Below are 25,122 nucleotides of genomic sequence, written 5' to 3'. Positions count from 1 at the left end.
CCCCCCAAGAGTCTTAGAGAACATTTTCTATTTTTACTTGGTCAATTCTTGGTAATGTTTTTTGGAAATCTCTGGGGTCCAGTCCCTTAAATGTTGAATTTTGAATCCTATATGATACACTAACCAATGCATATTGTAATATGCTTACAAAGTAATGTTAAAATCATTGGATTAAAAGACTGCATATACAGGTGAAAGTCGAAAAATTAGAATATCGTGCAAAAGTTCATTTATTTCAGTAATGCAACTTAAAAGGTGAACCTAATATATGAGATAGACTCATTACATGCAAAGCAAGATAGTTCAAGCCGTGATGTGTCATAAGTGAGATGATTATGGCTTACAGCTAATGAAAACCCCAAATCCACAATCTCAGAAAATTAGAATATTACATGCAATCAATAAAACAAGGATTGTACGTAGAACAATATCAGACCTCTGAAAAGTATAAGCATGCATAAATACTTGGTTTGGGCCCCTTTTGCAGCAATTATTGCCTCAATGCGGCGTGGCATGGAAGCTATTAGCCTGTGGCACTGCTGAGGTGTTATGGAAGACCAGGATGCTTCAGCTCTTCTGCATTGTTCGGTCTCATGTCTCTCATCTTTCTCTTGGCAATGCTCCATAGATTCTCTATGGGGTTCAGGTCGGGCGAGTTTGCTGGTCAATCAAGCACAGTAATCCCACAGTCATTGAACCAGGTTTTGGTGCTTTTGGCAGTGTGTGCCTCTCCATTCTTCCTCCAGACTCTGGGTCCTTGGTTCCCAAATGAGATGCAAAAGTTGCTCTCATCAGAAAAGAGGACTTTGGACCACTGAGCAACAGACCAGTTCTGTTTTCTTTAGCCCAGGTAAGATGCTTGTTTGTTGTTCAGGAGCAGCTTGACAAGAGGAATACGACATTTGAAGCCCATGTCCAGGATCCGTCTGTGTGTGGTGGCTCTTGATGCACTGACTCCAGCCTCAGTCCACTCCTTCTGAAAGTCCCCAACACTTTTGAATGGCCTTTTCCTGACAATCCTCTCCAGGCTGTGGTCATCCCTGCTGCTTGTGCATCTTTTTCTTCCACACTTTTCCCTTCCACATAATTTTCTATTAATGTGCTTTGATACAGCACTTTGGGAACATCCAACTTCTTTTGCAATTACCTTTTGAGGCTTTCCCTCCTTATGGAGGGTGTCAATGATGGTTTTCTGCACAACTATCAGGTCAGCAGTCTTTCCCATGATTGTGATCCCTACTGAACCTGACTGAGAGACCATTTAAATGCTCAGGAACCTTTGCAGGTGTTAGCTGATTAGAGTGGGACACTTTGAGCCTAGAATATTGAACCTTTTCACAATATTCTAATTTTCTGAGATTGCGGATTTGGGGTTTTCATGAGCTGTAAGCCATAATCATCTCACTTATGACACATCACAGCTTGAACTATCTTGCTTTGCATGTAATGAGTCTATCTCATATATTAGGTTTACCTTTTAAGTTGCATTACTGAAATAAATGAACGTTTGCACGATATTCTAATTTTTCGACTTTCACCTGTAAATAATAAAATAAAATAAATTCATGATGATAAGCAACTAAAGAATTCTTATAGGTTTGCTTTTCATGAGGAAGAAATGGTACGTATTCTCACCTTTCATTACAATGCCTAATTAGCCAGATACTAATTATTTTGATTAATTTTAATCAAATTAATGATGGCAGCCCTGCTGAGAGATAGCCCAGCTAAGAGGCAGCCCAGTATTCCAACTTAGAAGTGGCCTGGAGGCCCATCTGAGAGAAGGAGAGACAGCCAACCTGAGAGTTGGAGAGGCAGCTTAGCAACACAGCCCAACACCTGAGCAGGGGCAGTGCATTGCAAACGGAGGCCACTGAGCAGCAGTGAAATGGAACTAGGTGCCAGCAGACCAGTATATTAAGATTTCAGCAAGGCATTCAACAAAGTAGACCACAACCTATTTCATGGTAAATTAGAAAAAAGTGGGATAGACAGCATCACCACCAGATGGATTTGTAACTGGATGGCAAACCACACTCAATGAGTGATCCTTAATGGTACTACATGGAAGGAAGGAAGCAGTGGAGTACCGCAAGGCTCCATCTTCAATATCTTCATAAATGAAAAGGGAATAGAAGGAGAACTCATCAAATTTGCAGATGACACTAAGCTGGCAGGAATAGCCAACACCCTAGAAGACAAGCTCAGGTTCCAGAAATATCTTGACAGACTTGGGACATATCCAACAACATAAAATTTAATGAGGAGAAAAGCAAGGTTTTACACCTAGGCAGGAAAAAACAAAGGTACACTTACATATTAGGTGAAACCTAGCTCAAAAAGTGTAACTGTGAGAAGGACCTTGGAGTCTAGTGGACAATCACTTAAACATGAGCCAGCAGTGTGCAGCAGCAGCCAAAAAAGCTAATACAATACTTGATTGCATAAATAGAGGCATAGAATCAAAATCATGTGAAGTATTAGTACCGCTTTATAAAGACTTAGTAAGGCCACACCTAGAATACTCCATTCAGTTTTGGTCACCACATTAGAAAAAAGATGTTGAGACTTTGGAAAAAGTACAAAGAAGAGCAACTAAGATGATTAAGGGTCTGGAGACAAAAACATATGAAAAATGGCTGCAACTATTGGGAATGGCCAATCTAGAGAAAAGAAGGACTAGGGGCGACATGATAGCAGTACTGCAATATTTGAGGGGCTGCCACAAAGAAGAGGGGGGTCAAATTATTTTCCAAAGCACCAGAAGGCAAGACAAAAAAACAATGGATGGAAACTATTCAAGGAGAGAAGCAACCTGGAATTAAGGAGAAACTTCTTGACAGTGAAGACAATTAACCAATGGAAGAACTTGCCTTCAGAGGTTGTAGGTGCTTTATCACTGGAGGTTTTTAAGAAAAAACTGAACAGCCACCTATCTGAAATGATATAGGTTCTCCTCCTTGAGCAGGGGGTTGGACTAGAAGACCTCCAAGGTCCCTTTCAGTTCTATTCTGATTGATTGATTGATTGATTTCTGAAGAAATAAATAGTTACAATGAGTTATGCCATGTTGGGCAGTGTTGAGGTTCAGAGTTTAAAGTATTAACAGAGTAGAATAGAGTAGAGTAGAGTAGGATAGGATAGGATAGGATAGGATAGGATAGGATAGGATAATAACTTTATTGTCACTTTGAATGTACACTAATTGACATACATTAAAATGTATGCCCTAACCCTGTATACACTGTACAAGTTCAGGAAATAAGAATTAAGTTAATTTATATTAAATGTTAAGAACAGCTTATAATGCTAAAATGTTTCTTTGGGTTTAATGACATTGCTAATTTATTTGTAGCAATTATGTTTCTGTTGTGTTTGACCACTAACTCCACATCAATTTTTATTTTACTGAAGGTTTGGCAGTATTTGCAGGTGCTGCAAAACATCAAATTCAATTGCTTAAATGCACAGTAAAGGAATAGCCAAAACATTGATAGCTCGACATTCTTTTCCCCAAATATTATGAAATTTCACAACAAGCACTGAAGTGTCATAAGATTTATAATTATGTCAGGTATCAGTCATTGGTTAAATTGATAGAATCTTATAGGATGCTGCATTTGATAGGGGATTACAAGTATTGTGCTGCTGACTCTAAAACTGATAAATTTTATAACTGTGTTGGTGTGTCACTGAATTTATACATAGAAATATATTATTTTGTTTGGAGAGTTAGGAAAAAAGTTGTTAACTTGACCCCTTTAAGAAATATAGAAGAAATTACTGCAAAACATATGAGGCTCATACAATAACAGAAAATAGGAACAGAAATGTGCAACTCCCCTAAATTATCTACAAGACATAACTCTAGACAATGAATGTGCTATATATTTCCCAGAAAATAAGACCTGGTCTTATATTTTTTTTTTACTTCCAAAAGATGCACCAGGTCTTAATTTTGGACAATGCCTTCATTAGGACCACCACAGCCAGGCCTCCCACACCCTGACATCTGTCATGCCACTGCTTGACTTCTTCTGCGGCTGTTTGCCGCCACTTGCGGCTGGATGACATGTGGTGCATTGCGCCATTGCTGGTCCTCCTGGCAGGACGCCGCATGGTGCTTTGTGCTGCTTCTGCTGCTCACAGCAGGATGCTGCATAGCTCTTTGGGCTGTTTCCACAGCGGAAATGGCCCGAAGCGCCATGTGGCCTCCTGCTGCAAGCAACAGGTATGACCCAAAGCATGTGAGCAACAGAAGTGCTGTGCAAGCAGTGGAAGCAGCCTGAAGCATGTGAGTAGTGGAAGTGGCCCAAAGCCCCATGCAGCATCCTGCCGAGAGGGGCAGCAATGGGGCAATGCACCACATGGCAGCTGGCCACAAGTGGCTGCATGTGGCCACAAAAGAAGTCAAGTAGAGGTGCAACAGGTGTTGAGGTGTGGAAAGCCTGACTCTGGTGGTCCTACTGGTAAGGTAAGCAGATGCGGGGCACGTGGGGCAGCTTCACCCCTCTACACCTGCCCTAGCTTGATTTTTAGGGGTGTGCCTCACCCCAAAACTAGGGTTTAGTTTTGGAGTAGGGCTTATATTAGGTCCACCCCCAAAAATCAAGCTAGGGCTTACTATCAGGCTGGGTCTAACTTTTGGGGAAACACGGTATACATAAAAGAGTATAAAGTATTTCCCCACAAGAATATTTGACAATCTTTGAGGCATTACCCAATATTTATAAAAATGGTTTACTATTTTTTTGTTTTTTCTAAATTTACATATTTCTCTCTCCAAATCTTTATACAGTTTGTTGTATTGACAAACGAGTCCCTAACACAAAGAATGACACCAGACCCACACTCACAAAAACCAGCTTTTATTTTGGAACTGGTAGTTTTTTCCAGGTAGGTGGTGGGATCTGTGTTTATACCAGCAGACAAGGGCAATGCCACGGTGGTTATGAACACATCTGACTACCAAACCAAATTGACCAACCTACTCCAAGACTCTACATACAAACCCCTAAACACAGATCCCACCACCTACCTGGAAAAAACCACCAGATTCAAAATAAAAGCCTCCCCCATCAGCGAAGAGATCCAGCAAAGAATCATTCCCAGAGAGAAATCATCCAGATGCTCTAAGCTTTATGGTCTCCCCAAGATACACAAAGAAGGAACCCCACTTAGACCCATAGTCAGCTCCATAGGCTCACCTCTACAAAACCTAGCCAAATTTCTAGCCAAACAACTACATGAGAATGCAGAATCCATCACCTCACACGTAAAAAACTCATTCCATTTATTAGAGATCATAAAGAAACAAAACTTACAGCCCAGCGACCTACTCGTGAGCTTTGATGTCATATCCCTCTTCACCCAAGTGCCAATCAAAGAAGCCTTGACAGCTATCCAAAACAAATATAACCCCCCCAAACACATCCTAGATCTGACCAACCACTGCCTATCCAACACATATTTCATCTATAATGGACAAAAATACAAACAAACAGAAGGATCACCCATGGGATCACCCCTCTCACCTGTCATTGCCAACCTCTACATGGAACACTTTGAAACCCAAGCTCTGGCTCAGATACGTAGACAACACCTTCATAATCTGGCCTATGGGAAAGAAAACCTGGACAACTTCCTCACACACCTCAACAACCTACACCCCAAAATACAGTTCACCATGGAAACAGAAGCTAATAACCAACTTCTCTTCCTGGATGTCTTAGTCTACAAGAAATCCAATGGCTCCCTAGGACACACCATCTACCAGAAGAAAGCACACACAAACCGCTATCTGCACGCTCTCTCACACCACCACCCAGCACAGATCAACTCCGTAGCCAAGACACTTATCTCTAGAACAAAACGCTTAGCTGATGAACAACATCTAAAAACCAAACTACACACTCTCACTAATGTACTAACATCCAATGGATTCCAAAGAAATGAGATTACCAAACTAATCCTAAAAGAAACCCCCTCTAAAATCCAAGACAGAGAACAAGAAAACAGCAAAGCCCTCCTCCCTTACATAAAAGGCACCACAGACAGAATCAGCAAGATCCTCCACAAACACAACATTAAGACAGCATTCTGCACAAACAGAAAAATATCCACCATCCTAAGAAACCCCAAAGACAAAATAGAGTTAGAAAATCAAGGAGTATACGAAATCCCATGCACCACTTGTCCCACCACATACACCGGACAAACCAACAGAAGAATAAGTGCACGCATTGAAGAACATAAGAACTGAATCAAAAAAGAGGAACCAATTTCTTCTCTGGTCCAACACCTTAAAATCACAGGACATGAAATTGACTTTAAAAATACCAGAACTATTGCCAAAACTGAACCCTTTAATAACAGAATAATCAGAGAAGCCATTGAGATAGAAAAACGCCCACACAGCATGAACAAATGAGATGATACCTCCCACCTACCAGCCATTTGGAAACCCTCCCTTATTGACAAACGAGTCCTTAACACAAAGGACCCACACTCATGAAAGCCGCACAGGATGTCACCACCACACATCCATGCAAAAAGCAAACCCAAACCCACACCGATGATGAGGCATGACCACAAACCAGAAGCCAGACCACAGCTGTATCATTAGCCACTTTAAACCCCTCCAATCCATACATGAAGCAAACTGACACCCACCATGAAGATGAGGCATGACCACGAATGCGAAGCCAAACAATAGCAATGCTCACCATCTCACATCCCCCTGCAACTCAGATTAACCTGAGCACAACAAAGCCCCCACCCAAACAGAACACTCCCCCAACCAATCAGAGCACAGCCAACCCCCCATCCAGTCAGAGCACAGCCAAGCTCCTAATCAATCAGAACACATCTCCATCCGATCAGAACACAGCCAAGCTCTCATCCAATCAGTTCATACCCCCACTGGCAGTTAAAAGGAAGAAACAGCTATGATCACACATTGCTCCTAGAAGCACGAAGCTGAAAACACTAGCCTGAAAATGACGAATGAGACTTCGTCGAAACGTCGCCAAGACACTTCCAATTTGACGCGGGAGAAAACCCGAATAACCAAAGACACACACACACACACACACACACACACACATACACACAAACATATATATATATATATATATATATATATATATATATATATATATATATATATATATATATATATCTTGTTGTTAATTGTGAAGTCGTGTCCGACCCGTTGCGACCCCATGGACAATGTTCCTCCAGGTCTTCCTGTCCTCTACTATCTTCTGGAGTCCATTTAAATTCACACCTACTGCTTCAGTGACTCCATCCAGCCATCTCATTCTCTGTCGTCCCCTTCTTCTATTGCCCTCAATCTTTCCCAGCATTAGGCCCTTCTCCAGTGAGTCCTTCCTTCTCATTAGGTGGCCAAAGTATTTGAGTTTCAACTTCAGGATCTGGCCTTCTAAAGAGCAGTCGGGGTTGATCTCTTCTAGGACTGACCGGTTTGAACGCCTTGCAGTCCAAGGGACTCGCAGGAGTCTTCTCCAGCACCATAGTTCAAAGGCCTCAATTCTTTGGCGCTCAGCCTTTCTTATGGTCCAACTTTCACAGCCATACATTGAAACTGGGAAAACCATGGCCTGGACTATACGCACTTTTGTTGGCAGGGTGATGTCTCTGCTTTTTAGAATGCTGTCTAGATTTGCCATAGCTTTCCTCCCCAGGAGCAAGCGTCTTTTAATTTCTTGGCTGCAGTTCCCATCTGAGGTGATCTTGGAGCCCAGAAAAATAAAATCTGTCACTACCTCCATTTCTTCCCCATCTATTTGCCAGGAATTGAGAGGGCCGGATGCCATGATTTTGGTTTTCTTAATGTTGAGTTTCAAGCCAACTTTTGCACTCTCCTTCTTCACCCGCATCAAGAGGCTCTTTAGTTCCTCTTCACTTTCTGCCATTAGAGTGGTATCATCTGCATATCTTAGGTTGTTGATATTTCTCCCGGCAATCTTAATTCCAACTTTTGATTCATCTAGCCCTGCCTTTCTCATGATGTGCTCTGCATATAAGTTAAATAGGCAGGGCGACAGTATACAGCCTTGCCGGACTCCTTTTCCAATTTTGAACCAATCAGTGGTTCCGTGTTCGGTTCTCACTGTTGCTTCTTGACCCGCATATAGGTTTCTCAGGAGACAAATGAGATGGTCTGGTACTCCCATCTCTTTAAGAACTTGCCACAATTTGTTGTGATCCACACAATCAAAGGCTTTTGCATAGTCAATGAAGCAGAAGTAGATGTTTTTCTGGAACTCCCTAGCTTTCTCCATGATCCAGCGTATGTTGGCAATTTGATCTCTAGTTCCTCTGCCTCTTCGAAATCCTGCCTGTACTTCTGGTAGTTCTCGATCCACATACTGCTGGAGTCTAGCTTGTAGGATTTTAAGCATAACTTTACTAGCATGTGAAATGAGTGCAATGGTGCGATAGTTTGAACATTCTTTGGCATTGCCTTTCTTTGGAATTGGAATGTAAACTGACCTTTTCCAATCCTGTGGCCACTGTTGAGTTTTCCAAATTTGCTGGCAAATTGAGTGTAGCACTTTTACTGCATCGTCTTTTAAGATTTTGAATAGCTCAGCTGGAATACTGTCACCTCCACTAGCTTTGTTGTTGCTCAGATTTTCTAAGGCCCATTTCACTTCACATTCTAGGATGTCTGGTTCGAGGTCAGTGACCATCTCATTGTGGTTATCTGGGATGTTAAGCTCATTCTTGTATAGTTCTTCTGTGTAGTTTTGCCATCTCTTCTTAATCTCTTCTGCCTCTGTTAGGTCTCTGCCATTTTGGTCCTTTATCATGCCCATCTTTGCATGAAACGTTCCCTTCATATCTCCAATTTTCTTGAAGAGATCTCTGGTCCTCCCTATTCTGTTGTTTTCTTCTATTTCTTTGCACTGTTCATTTAAGAAGGTATTCTTATCTCTTCTAGCTATTCTCTGGAATTCTGTATTCAATTGGGTGTATCTTTCTCTTTCTCCTTTGCCTTTCGCTTCCCTTCTTTCCTCAGCTATTTGCAAAGCTTCCTTTGGTTGTTCGGGTTTTCTCCCACGTAACATTGGAAGTGTCTTGGCGACGTTTCGACGAAGTCCCATTCGTCATCTTCAGGCTGGTGTTTTCAGCTTCGTGCTTTGAGCAGCAATGTGTGGTCTTAGCTGTTTCTTCCTTTTAACTGCCAGTGGGGGTATGAACTGATTGGGTGGGAGCTTGGCTGTGTTCTGATTGGGTGGAGGTGTGTTCTGAATGGTTAGGGGCTTGGCTGTGCTCTGATTGGCTGGGGGAGTGTTCTGTTTGGTTGAGTTTTTTACGTGTGAGGTGATGGATTCTGCATAGGGCTGTAGTTGTTTGGCGAGAAATTTGACAGCACTACATAACCTGAAAGAAGACACCAGCATAATAATCCTACCAGCAGACAAGGGCAACGCCATGGTGGTTATGAACACATCTGACTACCAAACCAAATTAACCAACCTACTCCAAGATTCCACATACAAACCCCTAAATACAGATCCCACCACCTACCTGGAAAAAACCACCAGATCCAAAATAATAGCCTCCCCCATTAGCGAAGAGATCCAGCAAAGAATCATTCCCAGAGAGAAATCATCCAGATGCCCCAAACTCTATGGTCTCTCCAAGATACACAAAGAAGGAACCCCACTCAGACCTATAGTCAGCTCCATAGGCTCACCTCTACAAAACCTAGCCAAATTTCTCGCCAAACAACTACAGCCCTATGCAGAATCCATCACCTCACATGTAAAAAACTCATTCCAGTTTATAGAGATCATAAAGAAACAAAACTTACAGCCCAGCGACCTACTAGTGAGCTTCGATGTCATATCCCTCTTCACCCAAGTGCCTATCAAAGAAGCCTTGACAGCTATTCAAAACAAATATAACCCCCCCAAACACATCTTAGATCTGACTAACCACTGCCTATCCAACACATACTTCATCTATAATGGACAAAAATACAAACAAACAGAAGGATCACCCATGGGATCACCCCTCTCACCTGTCATTGCCAACCTCTACATGGAACACTTTGAAACCCAAGCTCTGGCTCAGATATGTAGACGACACCTTCATAATCTGGCCACATGGGAAAGAAAAACTGGACAACTTCCTCACACACCTCAACAGCCTACACCCCAAAATACAGTTCACCATGGAAACAGAAGCTAACAACCAACTTCCCTTCCTGGATGTCTTAGTCTACAAGAAATCCAATGGCTCCCTAGGACACACCATCTACCAGAAGAAAACACACACAAACCGCTATCTGCACGCTCTCTCACACCACCACCCAGCACAGATCAACTCTGTAGCCAAGACACTCATCTCCAGAACAAAACGCTTAGCTGACGAACAACATCTAAAACCCGAACTACACACTCTCACTAATGTACTAACATCCAATGGATTCCATAGAAATAAGATTACAAACCTAATCCAAAAAGAAACCCCCACTAAAATCCAAGACAAAGAACAAGAAAATGGCAAAGCCCTCCTCCCATACATAAAAGGCACCACAGACAGAATCAGTAAGACACGTGCGAGACAGCTGGGCATGACAACGAACAAGAGATGACCCCTCCACCATGCGGAATACCCCCCCACGCTACACCAGACTCGTAACAATTTACGGGATTACCAGGATGATAAACATATTAAAACCGAAAGCATTGAGACCGGAAATATATGGGACTCTAAAAGTAGCAACCGGACAGAACGGGGTGGAGAAAGGAACTTGGAACGTCCACCACCACCCAAGCCTGAGGGGAGATCGGAACATGAAAGCAACCGAAATAACTGGAATTGCCATTCAGCTAATCTGAGGTTGGGAGAACTGGAGACGGACGAGGATAAAAATACAACTAAGAAGAGAAAAAAAGTGCAGGCCAACTACATACGGCTGAACCAATCAGGCCCCATAACAAGATCAAGGAGCCGAGCGCAAACCTCGGCACGCCTATAAAAAGACCTTCTCATTCTCTGGCACGCCAGCCCTGAGGATGCCGGCAGGTGACGGCGAAAGCTTGGCGCTTTTTAAAACTTTTATAGTTTTAACCTATTAAAAACTTCCTTAGTTTTTATTACCCTAGTGTTCATTTTTATATTTTATTATGAATATCCCTAGGGTTCACATTTTTACCTTTTTAATCCTATATTATATATATATAATATATATATATATATATATATATATATATATATATATATATATTTGTTTTCTGAGGTTTTCGCGGGTATTTGTATATAGGTCTTTGGTTGTTCGGGTTTTCTCCCGCGTAAAATTGGAAGTGTCTTGGCAACGTTTCGACGAAGTCACATTCGTCATCTTCAGGCTGGTGTTTTTAGCTTCTTGCTTTGAGCAGCAATGTGTGGTTTTAGCTGTTTCTTCCTTTTAACTGCCAGTGAGGGTATGAACTGATTGGATGGGAGCTTGGCTGTGTTCTGATTGGGTGGAGGTGTGTTCTGAATGGTTAGGGGCTTGGCTGTGCTCTGATTGGCTGGGGGAGTGTTCTGTTTGGTTGTGCTCAGGTTAGTCTGAGTTGCAGAGGGGTTTAAGATTTTGGGGTTAGGGAGTCGTTTGTCAATAAGGGCAGGTTTCCAAATGGCTGGTAGGCGGGAGGTATCATCTCGCTTGTTCATGCTGTGTGGGCGTTTTTCTATCTCGATGGCTTCTCTGATTATTCTGTTATTAAAATGTTCACTTTTTGGCAATGGTTCTGGTATTTTTAAAGTCAATTTCATGTCCTGTGGCTTTAAGGTGTTGGACCAGGGAAGATGTTGGTTCCTCTTTTTTGACTGAGTTCTTATGTTCTTCAATGCGTGCACTTATTCTTCTGTTGGTTTGTCCGATGTATGTGGTGGGACAAGTGGTGCATGGGATTTCGTATACTCCTTGATTTTCTAATTCAATTTTATCTTTGGGGTTTCTAAGGATGGTGGATATTTTTCTGTTTGTGCAGAATGCTGTTTTGATGTTGTGTTTATGAAGGATCTTACTGATTCTGTCTGTGGTGCCTTTTATGTATGGGAGGAGGGCTTTGCCGTTTTCTTGTTTTTTGTCTTGGATTTTGGTGGGGGTTTCTTTTTGGATTAGGTTTGTAATCTTATTTCTATGGAATCCATTGGATGTTAGTACATTGGTGAGAGTGTGTAGTTCGGGTTTTAGGTGTTGTTCGTCAGCTAACCTGAGCACAACCAAACAGAACACTCCCCCAGCCAATCAGAGCACAGCCAAGCCCCTAACCATTCAGAACACACCTCCACCCAATCAGAACACAGCCAAGCTCCCATCCAATCAGTTCATACCCTCACTGGCAGTTAAAAGGAAGAAACAGCTAAAACCCCACATTGCTGCTCAAAGCAAGAAGCTAAAAACACCAGCCTGAAGATGACGAATGTGACTTCGTCGAAACGTTGCCAAGACACTTCCAATTTTACGCGGGAGAAAACCCGAACAACCAAAGACCTATATATATATATATATATAAACGAACACCAGGATAAAAATAAGCAAGACCGCTTAATATAAACAAGCTTGTAAGTAAAAGAGTTACTGAGCTTTCGTCGGCTCCTGGTGTTCGTTTTTTCTATATTTTTATTGATATGTGTATACCCAGGATTCACATTTTTAATGTTATTAAGTTCTTAATGGCATAATAGCAGTGTTCCAATATCTAAGGGGTTGCCATAAAGAAGTAGGGTGTCAACCTATTCTCCAGAGCACCTGAGGGCAGGACAAAAAGCAATGGATGGTAACTAATCAAGAAGAAGAGGAACCTATAATTAAGAACAATTAATCAGTGGAACGACTTGCCTCCAGAAGGTTGTGGATGCTCCAACACTGGAGGTATTTAAGAAGAAATTGGGCAACCATTTGTCTGAAATGGTATAAGGTTTCCTGCTTGTGGGTTGGACTAGAAGACCTCAAGGTCTCTTCCAATCCTGTTACTTCATTCAATTTACTCCTGAATGGGCTTGCAAATGATTACCTGATTCATGTGAGAAGGAAAGTTACAGTTCTGCATCTGGAATGTGTTTCTATTGCTAAAGCCATTCTCCGTTGATTTTAAAGGAGCATATTTTTATCTGGAAGCCAGCCCTGATAGGAGTATTAGGAAGACAGGTGAAGTTATTTTTAACACATTATAAACTTTTCAGAAAATTAAGTTTAGAATTATCTTTATTATTATTTTTTGCCAGATGTTGGGATTGGCCTATTCTGGGAACAGTTTTCAATCCAGGCCACTTCTGAGTTAAAATCAGTACAATTACAATAAATAAAATATAATGAATACAATATACAATAAAAATAAAAATTACAATATATATAAGTAGGTCAATGTATCTGATATTTTTGTACTATTTTTTTTTGCTTCCTTGAGCAGGGAGGTTGCTGCCTCATATAATATTTCATGCATGTGATTTTGTGCATGAATTTTTTTTAGGATAGTTCATAAGCAGAGGCTAATGTTGTATGTGAATATATACAAGTATAATTTCCTTATTACACACCACACTGAAATTTGTGCTATAAATAAATAGAAATTGAAATTCATGGAACGTTATTAACAGAACCTCAGGAAGCATTCTAGAAGGTGCTTGCAAAGTAATAGTAATGAATATGGATTAAATTGCTTATATTATTTTTATTGTTTGATTATACTGCACTTGGTTGCAAACACATACTATATAAACATTCTACAAATTTACAGTATATTACTAAGCTTCCATAAGAATACTAGCAGTATTAACATTACAGCTCTAAAAATGAATGCTTTGCTGTGTTAAAGCAAGGATGATTTCTATCTGAATTTTGAGGTTCTGGAACCTGTGGATGCCAATTTTTCAATATAAAGCCCTCCTTTAAAAGGGAGCTCTGCCTCATCCTTGGCCTCCACTAGAGATTAGAAAGAAATTATCAACAGCCTCTCCTCTATAGTATAAAAACCAACTAACCTGTATAAGATTAGCTAACTTCCCCTTCAGGGAATATGTAGAATTTTTCTTATTCTTACTCTCAACAACTATAGGCAGGAATGGAGGAGAGGCTGAATGAATATGAATATGGATCAAATTGCTTATATTATTTTTATTGTTTGATTATACTGCACTTGGGTGTAAACACATACTGTCAGTGTTTTGACATTTCTTACTATTAAATGGGGTGGAATGGTAGTCACAGTTTATATCATATTAATTTTACATTAGAATTATGCAGTACAATGTACAGTATTTTAGTATTAGCATTGTAGTGTGCTTCAAATATTTGCAATTAAATCCATTTTTCCCTCTCAAACAAGTGATCAGTGTTAGCTCTGATATATGGCTAATCAGATGTGGATAGCATTCAAGAATACCAAGATCTAAAGTTGAAAACAGGAAACAACAGAAGCATGCACAGAAACACACGATTTATATAGTTTCCAACTGACATGTTAGAATGCGCCACACAACTTCTTTGTGGTAAAAATAAGCAGGAGACTTGATTGCCATTGGCAACCTATGCTTCCCACTTTTCTTTTCCTTCTGGTAACTCAGATACTTTTTGTATAATAGTTATTTAGTCAAGGGCTCTTTCTCTTTTCTCTGAAGGTCATTATCACATACTATTACAAGTTTATATATTTTTGTTTGTTTTTACAACTGCTTCTGAATATTTTCTTCTAGGCCATCTCCGTGGCTCTCTATGTTACCTCATGAACATGTGTATTTAGTCAAAAATATGTGGTGTGTCCAATAAATTATTCTATTCTACTTTTTGTGTGTGTGCATGTGTGCATGCAAGCATGCCTTTGAGTCAGTTTTGATTCCTGGTGACTGTCTCTGAAGTTTTCCTGGCAAGATTTCAGGACTGGTTTGCCCTTGCTTTTTATTTAGGGCTGAGAGAGAGAGAGACTGGTTCAAGGTCTTCCAGCTGGCTTTGTGCCTAAGGTAAGACTACAACTCAGTTTCCTGGCTTCTATACAAAACTGGCTTATATATTGTAATTAGCTTAAATGTATGTAACAAGGTTACATCCCAGCCCTTTTTGAGGGATTACGTCTAGTGCCTTCCATGCTGTAATAAACAATTTGTGCTCCTACTTAATACTATGTTGGTCTCCTTTAGATTTCTCAGGGAAATCTTTAACATAGATTTCTCCTGCTTCTTTAAGAGTAGATCCATTGAGAGGAATTGACAATAATCAAAATATAAGATGACAACAGTGTAAGTGATCATTCACAAAGCAGCCATAGTTGATCCCTTGAGTTGGGTGGTGTTGAAATCAAATGAATTAAATCAGGAGGGCCACACCTCTTCAAAGAAAGTGACATTGCCTTCTTTCATGATGATGGTTTAACTACTTTCCATGCCCAGTCTTCTGCCATTTCCCAGATGTGACAAGGATCCAAAGTATAGGTAGCACAGCTTACATTGCAGAAGACCATACCCAAAAACTCAGGACTGACAAGTTCAAACTATTCCTAGGACATCTTGCAAGACATCTATGACATACCTTCCAGCCAATGTCCAAGTGAGTGTGGGTGTTTTTATTCTATAGATTCTTGCAAATTCACCACAGTAACTTATTAACTGATCTTCTAGCCCTTATTTTAGGGATCTTAAATAGGGATGCTGGATAACAATCTAAGATAATACTCTATAGATATAATAAGTACAGAAAAGCATTGATTTTTACTAGAATTATGAAGATATAGCCTCAAATATGAGTTTGGTGTCTATGTTCATTCATTCTTGATTGTTTTTCAATATCATTCTAGGTATCTCTTAAGTTTTAGAGAACACGAGATTCTTTAGATTTCCCTCTTCAAGGTCAGGATAAGGTTCTCTGTGATCTCTCCCTCTGTAGGACTGTTTTTGATATTAAGTTATCACAACATAGAAAAGTCCAAAAAGAATCTTTAAGCAGGTAGGTGGTGCTAAGGCTAAAATAGAATGTGATTTCTAAACTCTTTCCCACATTTCAAGAAGCTATTTATTCTGGGGAAAATTTATATCAATTGTTGGAGAAACTCACAGTGCCAGAGAATGACTGAAATACACAGAGGGAGTTGGAGAGAAAGAAAGAAAAACAGATATTTCTTTATTTCCACTCACCTAGCCTGTTTCTGACTGGCACAATATTTCAGAATTCTCTGTTTTAGATTTAATGATAAGGACAGTCTTTGCTAATCATAAGTGATTTTTTTTTAAATCACTTGGGATAGAAAAGAGTATATAGGTATGAACAGCAGAATTATCATTCAGGATGTTGCACTTTCTTAATGTATACATACATAGGTTAGGCACTGTTGATTTCAAGCACTCCTGAAAGATTAAAGGCACAACAGCCAGGATCATATGGTATCACAATTTCTAGGCTGTATAATTTCAGCCTACAAATGATAGATCAAAAACCTGAATGTTCCCACAGATAAAGTTCTCAATGACGGTGGAGATTAGCCTTGAACTAACAAACCAGATAAAGAGGAGTACCGTACTTTCCGGTGTATAAGATGACTTTCGCAAGCGTTAAAATTGGCGCCGAAGTCGGGGGCCGTCTTATACGCTGAGTCGTCTTATACGCCAGAAATTGTGGTAGTTTCTGGCGTATAAGACGACTTTCTAGGCATGCGACTCGGCGCCGAAGACGGGGGTCGTCTTATATGCCGGATCGCCTTATACACCGGAATATACGGTAGGTAGATAAGAAATATTAAGAGCAAGCAAGTTAGTGTCCTCTATGTGTTATGGCAACTACAACTTCTATCGTCCATGAATATTTGTCATGCTTGTGAGAACAGATATAAATTCCCCACACTTATTTGCACAAACACATCCATGCTTGTTCATAAAAATGAACAGGAGGAAGATGAACAAATATGCCATCTGAAAAAAAAACAACCAGCATTGATGCCATTCCAAAATATGTTTGCCATTTTCCTTGGTCCTAAATAAGATGTTCTTCCTTGAGCATTTTAAAACCATGCAGAGGAGATAGGCTGTCTACTATTTACTGATTGTCCCCAAAGTTGTGAAGACAGATTGCCAAAATTTGACTAAACATGATATAACAGGTCTGCATGGCCAGGAGCTGCTCATTATGTGGAGGATGTCTGTGGATTTCAGGTGGAAATGAATTGACTTTTAGATTTTTTTTAAATGGGGGATCAAATGATGAGTAAGACTATGTCAGCCCGAGGGAAATCAGGCGATCCAGGTGTATGAAGTTTTGTTGCGTAGATTTATTGTAGGTAAAAGCTCTCCACGAGAATCTCAACTACTAACGGTCCAGGGAAATTAGTGGGAGTTAAAGAATTCAAGAAAAAGAATTCAAAATGGGCTAGAGGTAGATCTCTTGTGGGCATGAAGGGGCTCATGATTGATGACATGTTTGACAGCCTCCCTTGGGCTCAACCTGGTCATCTCCTACAAGCTATGAATTTGCACTGCAAGAGAAGTTTATCTTCTTACATTAGAACACATGTGTATTATATTTATTTATTTATTTATTTATTTGTTTGTGTTTGTATTATTTTTACAAGTAACTTAAGGCAGAAATCATATCCAATACATCTTCTTCTGATAAAGAAGAATGTTTGTAGCTCAGGTTTGAAATGAAATCAAGAAGTGAACAATACCCCAATCAAAGAACTGGCACATAAGCCAACAATAAAGAGTCCAACCAAAAAAACCCACCAAGATCACTCCCACTGACATTGATGGGGCAAGCCACTAGAGTATACATTGAGAGCATTCTCTACCAGTACTGGTAAAGTTACCTAGTTTGGGTAATGAACTGTCTGCAAGAAAACAACCAAGCTCAGAGAGCACTGAGGGCTTTTCACATCTTCTTCCTCCTATTTTCCCCACAACAACAACAACCCTGTATGGTGAGTTGGGCCCAAAGTAAAATCTGACTTTAATGGCTAAGGTGGGACTTGAACTCATGGTCTCCCACTTTCTAGCCTGCTGCTTTAACTATTAGTGCCATATGCTAGAACTTATTATAAAATGTTCATTCTGTTTACTCCCTGAATTCTGATCAATAGGATTTTTTTTCTTCTTCTTTCACTTGGGACACACAAATTCTTTTCTAGCCATTTATGCATGTTTACTTAGGAGTTCATTCTAGTCCACATAAATCTAAAGCTCTCTGGAAAAGAGTTAGCACTTAAATATGTACAGTTAGAGCAGAGTGTGGCAGCATGAGTAGTTTTGGGGTCCCCAAGAATGGCCCCTGTAACACCACTGCTCCACAAGCTGCATTGGTTACCAATCTGATTCCACAATTCCAGGTGTTTGTAATCACTTTTAAAGCCCTTCCCAGGATGGGTCCAGGTTGTTGAGGGACTGTCTCACCCCACTGGGATTGACCCGTACCACTTGTGCCAGCAGAGGAGGCATGCTGCAGGTCCTGTCAGCCTGATTATTCCAGCGGGCGGAGTTCAGGAGGAAGGCCTTCTCTGCTGTTGCTCCTGCCCTCTGGAACATCTTGTCCTCTGATGTGAAATTGGCCCCCACCTTCCTATCTTTTTGTAAGGGCCTAAAGATGTGGTTTTGCCAGTCGTCTTGGGGCCCCAGTAGGGAAACAGAACAACAGAGGTAGTTGATTAATAACAGATTCCCCCCCACATACACACTCCATCATGTGTCTTTGGTTTTAACGTTTGCTTTTAACTTCTTATGTTTTAATTTAGATGTAGCTGTAAGCCACTCAGAGTTATCCCATGGTAAAATGGGCGGCCAATAAATTTTATAAAACAATAAAATGCATCAAAATATTTCATATAATTATTAGAACATTTTAGAATTACATGACCCCAAACCAATGAACAATTAATGATATGCATACTAGCAGATGTTTAAATGACAACCTTACAGAGAAAAACTTCAACAGTGATGAAGAAATCTATCTAAACCTTCAAAATGCCTACTTTTATAGGATGGAACAGCTTGAGCCCGAAAACTATTAGCTATCTCTGCCAAAAGCATCCAGCTGATTATAATAGATGATTGACGGGATATATTATAAATCATAAGAGGTGCAACTTAGATTATATGGTTTTGAGGCTATAACAAAAGATAGCATACAGAAAACATAAGGATGATTAGGAGATTAGTGAGTTTCATTTTTCAGAAAGCTTTTAAAGATTTGTGCATTGAAGCCAAATAATTACTCTGTGACTTTATTAACTAAGCCAGCTTTTGCAGTTTAGAAATATTTCAAACAAATAAGCAAACACTTTCTGGAAATAATAAAAAATAAGAATAATAAATAATCAAAATTCACTTCATTAAATTACTGTAAAAAGCAGAAATATAACAAAAATCTCAGCAAGCAAGAAATTGGTGGATATGTAGGCATGTATGCATTCTAGGTTTAATAAAAACATTTTCTGAAAAATAAAAAAAGAAGATAAACAATAGTGAGCTTTCAGTGAGTTGTTTATTTAACAAGGTTAAGCAAGGTTCTACATTTAGGCAAGAAAAACCAAATGCACAAGTACAGCATAGGTGGCACCTTGTTCAATAGTAGTAACTGTGAGAGGGACCTCAGAATCCTAGTGGACAATCACTTAAATATGAGCCAGCAGTGTGCTGCAGCTGCCAAAAAGGCCAACACAGTGCTGGGCTGCATTAACAGAGGGATAGAATCAAGATCACGTGAAGTATTAATACCACTTTACAACACTTGGAATACTGCATCCAGTTTTGGTCACCACAATGTAAAAAAGATGTTGAGACTCTAGAAAGAGTACAGAGAAGAGCAACAAAGATGATTAGGGGACTGGAGGCTAAAACATATAAGGAACAGTTGCTGGAATTGAGTATGTCTAGTTTAATGAAGAGAAGGACAAGGGGGGACATGATAGCAGTATTCCAATATCTCAGGGGCTGCCACAAAGAAGAGGGAATCAAGCTATTTTCCAAAGCACCAGAAGGCAGGACAAGAAGCAATGGATGGAAATTAACTAAAGAGAGAAGCAACCTAGAACTAAGGAGAAATTTCCTGACAGTTAGAACAATTAACCAGTGGAACAACCTGCCTCCAGAAGCGGTAAATGCTCGAACACTGGAAGTTTTTAAGAAGAGACTGGACAGCCATTTGTCTGAAATGGTAGGGTTTCCTGCCTGAGCAAGGGGTTGGACTAGATGACCTCCAAGGTCCCTTCCAACTTTACTATTATTATTATTATTATTAAATATTCACTGTAGCATGTTTTATTTGTTTGATTGTTTGTTTGTGGGGTATTTTGGGGGAGAGGGTAGATTTTTAGCCTATTCTTCTCCTAGGAGACCACCAAGATCTACACAGCACTCTCTCCTCCAATTTTCACTCAATAGTGTTCTAAAGGCTGGGAAGAACAATCTAAGATAGGCTCAAACCCAGTGAGCTTATCCAGCACTTGAGCCAATGGGGTGAATGAAATAAGGATGACAGTATGTAGCTAAAGTCCACTTCTGTTTTATAATAGGGAACCTTTGGTTTTGAAACAACAGACCAAAATGCAACAGGATAGTTTTGATGGTAAGTGCCATTTACCAGCAGTTCCTGTTAGAGATATCTGTGAGAAACTAGCTGATCTGAGCATGTTTATAAGCTGGCAGTATGTAGTCTTAATGCTGATAAACAGAAAACAGCCCTAATTGCTCAGCATTGATTAATGCTCTAGGGGCTAAAGTTTTAGTCATCTCCTGAAGCCATTTAAATTCTTCTCTCATTAAAGCTAGTAGCATTCCTCACATTCCTTGTTTGCATTAAGCAATGTTTGCTTTTGACTTTAAATATACTGCAGAAGTATAACTGGTTTATATTATTTAGGGCAGGGCTTTTCAACCTTTTCACCCATTGTACCACTTTTAGGATATGGCAACGTCCGAGTACCACCAATCACCTAGCAAGGTGTCAAAAACTTGATGACCCCCCAAAAAAGGTAAAAAGTGATAAAGTACAGGTAGTCCTCAACTTACAACAGTTCGCTTAGTGACTGTTTGAAGTTACAAAGCCACTGAAAAAAGTGCCCCCCCAAGCCACAGCCGAGCAAGACACTTGCCTGTCCACCCAGCAGCACTCTTCCTCCTATCTGAGGTTTTCATTGTTGTGAGCATTTCTGTTGAGGATTGGCAGCAGGGGTGGGGTGAGGGATGTTTGTTTTTTATTCCCCCCATCTGCTGGGTGGTTGCAGCAGGTTTTGGTCACTTCACATGACCCTGGGACACTATGTCCATCATAAATATGAATCAGTTGCCAAGCATCTGAATGTAAATCACAAGACCCTGGAGATGCTGCAACATTCCAGCTGATCGGCGCTTCTTCTGGGCTCAGCAGAAGTGCCAGGATCAGTGCTGCTTTCCAGCTGATTGGTGCTTCTTCAGGGCTTAGCAAAAGCACCAGGATCAGCGCCGAGCTCCAGCTGGAGCCTGGCACTGATCCTGGCGCTTCCGCTGAGCCCTGACAGCCCTGCAGCTCCAGCCATCTCTCGCTCAGGCTTGTGCGATGCTGCCACCAGTTCAGCTCATTCCCCTCCCCCACTAGGATGGTCATGTACCACCTGCCAGGTGCCAATGTACCACAAGTGGTATCTATACCACTGGTTGAAAAGCCCTGATTTAGGGGATATTTTTATACTAGCCATGAAATAGGCCATTTAGAGTTTTTGGCAGGGATAATACACCACCTGAATTCTATAACATATAGTGGATAATTTTACCATTAATGGCTGTGGAAAAAAAAATAATGAATAAGAGTTAGGCAACCCAGTTGACTTTTCAATAGTTTGTACAGAAGGCCTCGGAAAATAAAAACCAGCACAATGCAGCAACTCCCACAGTGATACTTGCTGCTTGAAATGGAAGTTCCACATCTTACAAAAATCTTGAGATTGCAACAGGAAGACATCAGATTGTAACATCAGCAGTTAAGATTTGGTTTTCTTTCCAGGCACTGGGACCAGAACACTGATGGAGTTAGCATGTGGTGGTTGGTACATAAATGTGAAGTTTATCAGGGTCTTAATGTTTATTGTTTTAAATTGTCTTTTTAGTGTACTGTGCTTTTATTATGTATTTTATTTTTTAAATAATTTTATTATTGTTGCCAAAAGTTCCTTCTGGTGGATTGGTGGTTATATAGATTTGGATTGATGATAGAAGTAGAGATGGAGATGACAGAGATGATATAGAGATAGAGATTAGAGATAATAAAGGCAGAGATAGAATGATGGTAATCCCACAGCAATGGAGTTGCTTACAAGAGGAAGGATTGACTCAGTCTATGCATCACAACCTGGAAATGGTCTATGTCTATTTTTTCTGCTTAGATTGAAATACTACTCACATATTATACTTCATGAAGTACCTTATGTATGGATAATGTAATCCTATTAAAATTGGTGAAAAACTATTCAGCAATATGTACGTGAAGAAAGTCATGATGAATTATGAAATCACTTGCACACCAAATTTGTTCAGTGCTTACACAAAAGTATTAGATTTCATACATCAGGGACATCTGCAATGGGGTATCAAGTCAAGAGAAAAGGCATAATTGGAAACCCTTCTGCCTTTTATGCATCCTCCTTTCAGGGGGGAAAGTTTTGGTGACATTGCCATGGTCACGTTTTCACTTTCTTGACTCCCACATGATTGCCCCTATTATATATGCCTAATATAAGAATGAAGACAAAAAATTCTGAAAGTGCTAACAGCTTTATGTCACACAAGCCAATGAGAGTCCCATTGCTCTTGTCCTTCCTCAGTCCTTCTTCCCCTCCCTCCCCATGCCTTCTCCTCCCTGTCCCACTCCATCTCTTTGTCCCCCTCCCCTTTCTCCTACCTTTCCCCCTCCTTCTCCTGCCTCTGCTTCTCTTGTCTCCATTTCCCTCATCCTCCTTTTCCCTTCCTCTCACTTACCTCTGCATGGATGAAGTTATGAAAACATTAACCACCCCCATGTGTTTCTATCTTCCCTTCTCCCTGTCCCACCCCCTTGCTCTTCTCCCCCTCCCTCTCCTCCTCTTGTCTCTTTTCCCTGTCCCCTTCCTCCTTCCTATCCCCCTGACTTTCCTGCCTCTGCGTCTCTTCTCCCCATTCCCCTCACCCTCCCTCTCTTCCCCTTATCTCTGATAATAACCTGCATGGACAAAGTCTTAGACATTAGAATTTCCCCCTCCATGCCCCTCTCCTCTTGGTCCCTTCTGCCTCCTCTCCCCTTGCTACTCCATCCCAATCCACTACCTCTTGATCCCCCATGCCTTCTCTTTCCTAGCCTTTCCCTCCTCTCACTTCTTTCCCGCTCCTCCTCATCCCTCTCCCTCCCTCTCCCTTACCTCTCATAATAACTTGGATGAAGTCATAAAGGCATTCAAATCCCTGCCTTCCTATTTGTGCCTAACCTCTATCTGTCCTGTCCCCCATCCCTCCCCTCTCCTACTGAGCCCATTCCATCTTCATCCCCCTCTCTTTCCCCTTCTTCATCCCTCTCCCTTCCCTTCCCTCCCTGTCATATCCTCCTTCCCTCTCCTATCTATCCTACCCTACCTTTTTGTCCCCCTTTCCCATTTTCCTTTCCCCCTCCCCTCCCCTTTTTACCTTTCTTCCCATTCCCCATACCCATTATCCTCCTTGTCCCCTCCCCCTGCTCCTGACCCTGGCTCTTAACCTTATCCTCTCAGCCTGTCTCTCCCTCTCGCCCATTCACCCTCACCCCCACTCTCAGCCTAACCCAAACTCTTATCCTCACTTACCCCTCTGAAAATTGACTATAAAAGAAGGAAGCTTCCTCAGAGTCCAGGAGCCCTATTGAAGAGCAACTTATTTCTAGGAAGACATCTTCACTCTGATAACTGACAGTAACTGACACTTTAGCCTGCAGGGATGAAGTCATAAAGCTATTAGAATCCCCAAGGAGATGATCTGCCTTCCTTATCCTCCTATCAAAAGGCACCTGCTCCTCCACCTGCTCCTCCACCTTTGTGACCTACACCCATGCCCCACAAAGGTATCTAGGAAGCTGCCAAACCAATCACTAAAGCTGCCTGTTTGCAGACGTGACTGTGTTTAGATTTGAAATAGATTTGTCCCCTTGAAATAAGCAGGACTAAATTTAACAGATCTCCATGATTTTAGTGCCACAATTTGACAAACTTTGAATACTTGGAAAGACCAATAGATTGTAAACCAATATTATTCGTCTTGTCCCATTTTAACACATTGCAATATATACTCTGCATTGTTTTCTGTTTGAAAAAGGGAAAAATCTTTAAAATGTATTACTTTTTTCTCCCATTGTTTGAAGTCTTTGTCTTCCACATTTGTCTCTGTCACCTTGCCTTAGTTAGTTAATGATGCACCTTCTGTTAGTTAATGATGCACCCTAATGATCAAAAAGGCAAGACACTATAAACAGTTGAGAAATGACAATGGAAATGGAATATAGAGGGCAAATTAAACTGCATGTAAATGTATCCTAGGGGATCAATCTGCTTGTGGGCATCAGTGACAAGACAGTCTCCTGCTTGTGCAGGGAGCTGGACTAGAAGACCTCCAAGGTCCCTTCCAACTCTGTTATTCCATTATTCCATAGAGTTACAACCTAGTTCTATATCTGTCTATTCAGATATAAACTTTATTGTTTAGTGTGGCTTCCTTCCCAGTAAGAGGGTAAATGCTGTAAATTTTTCAGGATTAAATATTTAGCAAACTAGAAATGTTGGTACCTTATAAATCTGTGCCTTTGCTTTAAACTAACTACCACCTACTTCAAATCAAACTTGTGTTCAACACTGGCCTTGAAAAATGATAAGTCAAGTAAATCTTACATCCATCCCTAAAGCTTAGAAGAGCTGTCAGCAAGTTGACTGAAAATCTGGTACAACAGAGAAACCAAATATAACTGTGAATCAAGAAGGAAGGTATGGAAACAAACTGAATCATAGTATCCCTCAGGCCATGAGGAAATAAAATATTATTTGGTACAGGCAGAATAATAGGAATGAATGACATCTTGGAACATTCTCAAAGGTGCTTTTAGCAACCATATCTAACAATAAAGTTAGATTTTTCATTGTGAAGGAAGGAAGGAAG

The 25,122-nt window shown here is 40.6% G+C and overlaps 1 long non-coding RNA gene across 3 annotated transcripts in view; it reads right to left on the bottom strand.

Annotated features, from left to right (window-relative positions):
* Nucleotides 1–23,897, bottom strand: part of LOC120317926 — a 93,492-nt gene extending 69,595 nt beyond the window's left edge. For all 3 annotated transcript variants that reach the window (XR_005559350.1, XR_005559351.1, XR_005559349.1), the window contains exon 1: nucleotides 23,784–23,897. This is a non-coding gene — a long non-coding RNA (uncharacterized LOC120317926). The remainder of the gene's footprint in view (nucleotides 1–23,783) is intronic.
* Between the last annotated feature and the right edge of the window lie 1,225 nt (nucleotides 23,898–25,122).

Source organism: Crotalus tigris, unplaced genomic scaffold, assembly GCF_016545835.1.
Source record: "Crotalus tigris isolate CLP2741 ecotype Arizona unplaced genomic scaffold, ASM1654583v1 scf7180000019942.648020, whole genome shotgun sequence".
In the NCBI taxonomy this organism is placed as follows: domain Eukaryota; kingdom Metazoa; phylum Chordata; class Lepidosauria; order Squamata; family Viperidae; genus Crotalus; species Crotalus tigris.
The sequence above is the reverse complement of the archived record's forward strand: the minus strand, read 5'-3'. Positions and strand labels throughout refer to the sequence as shown.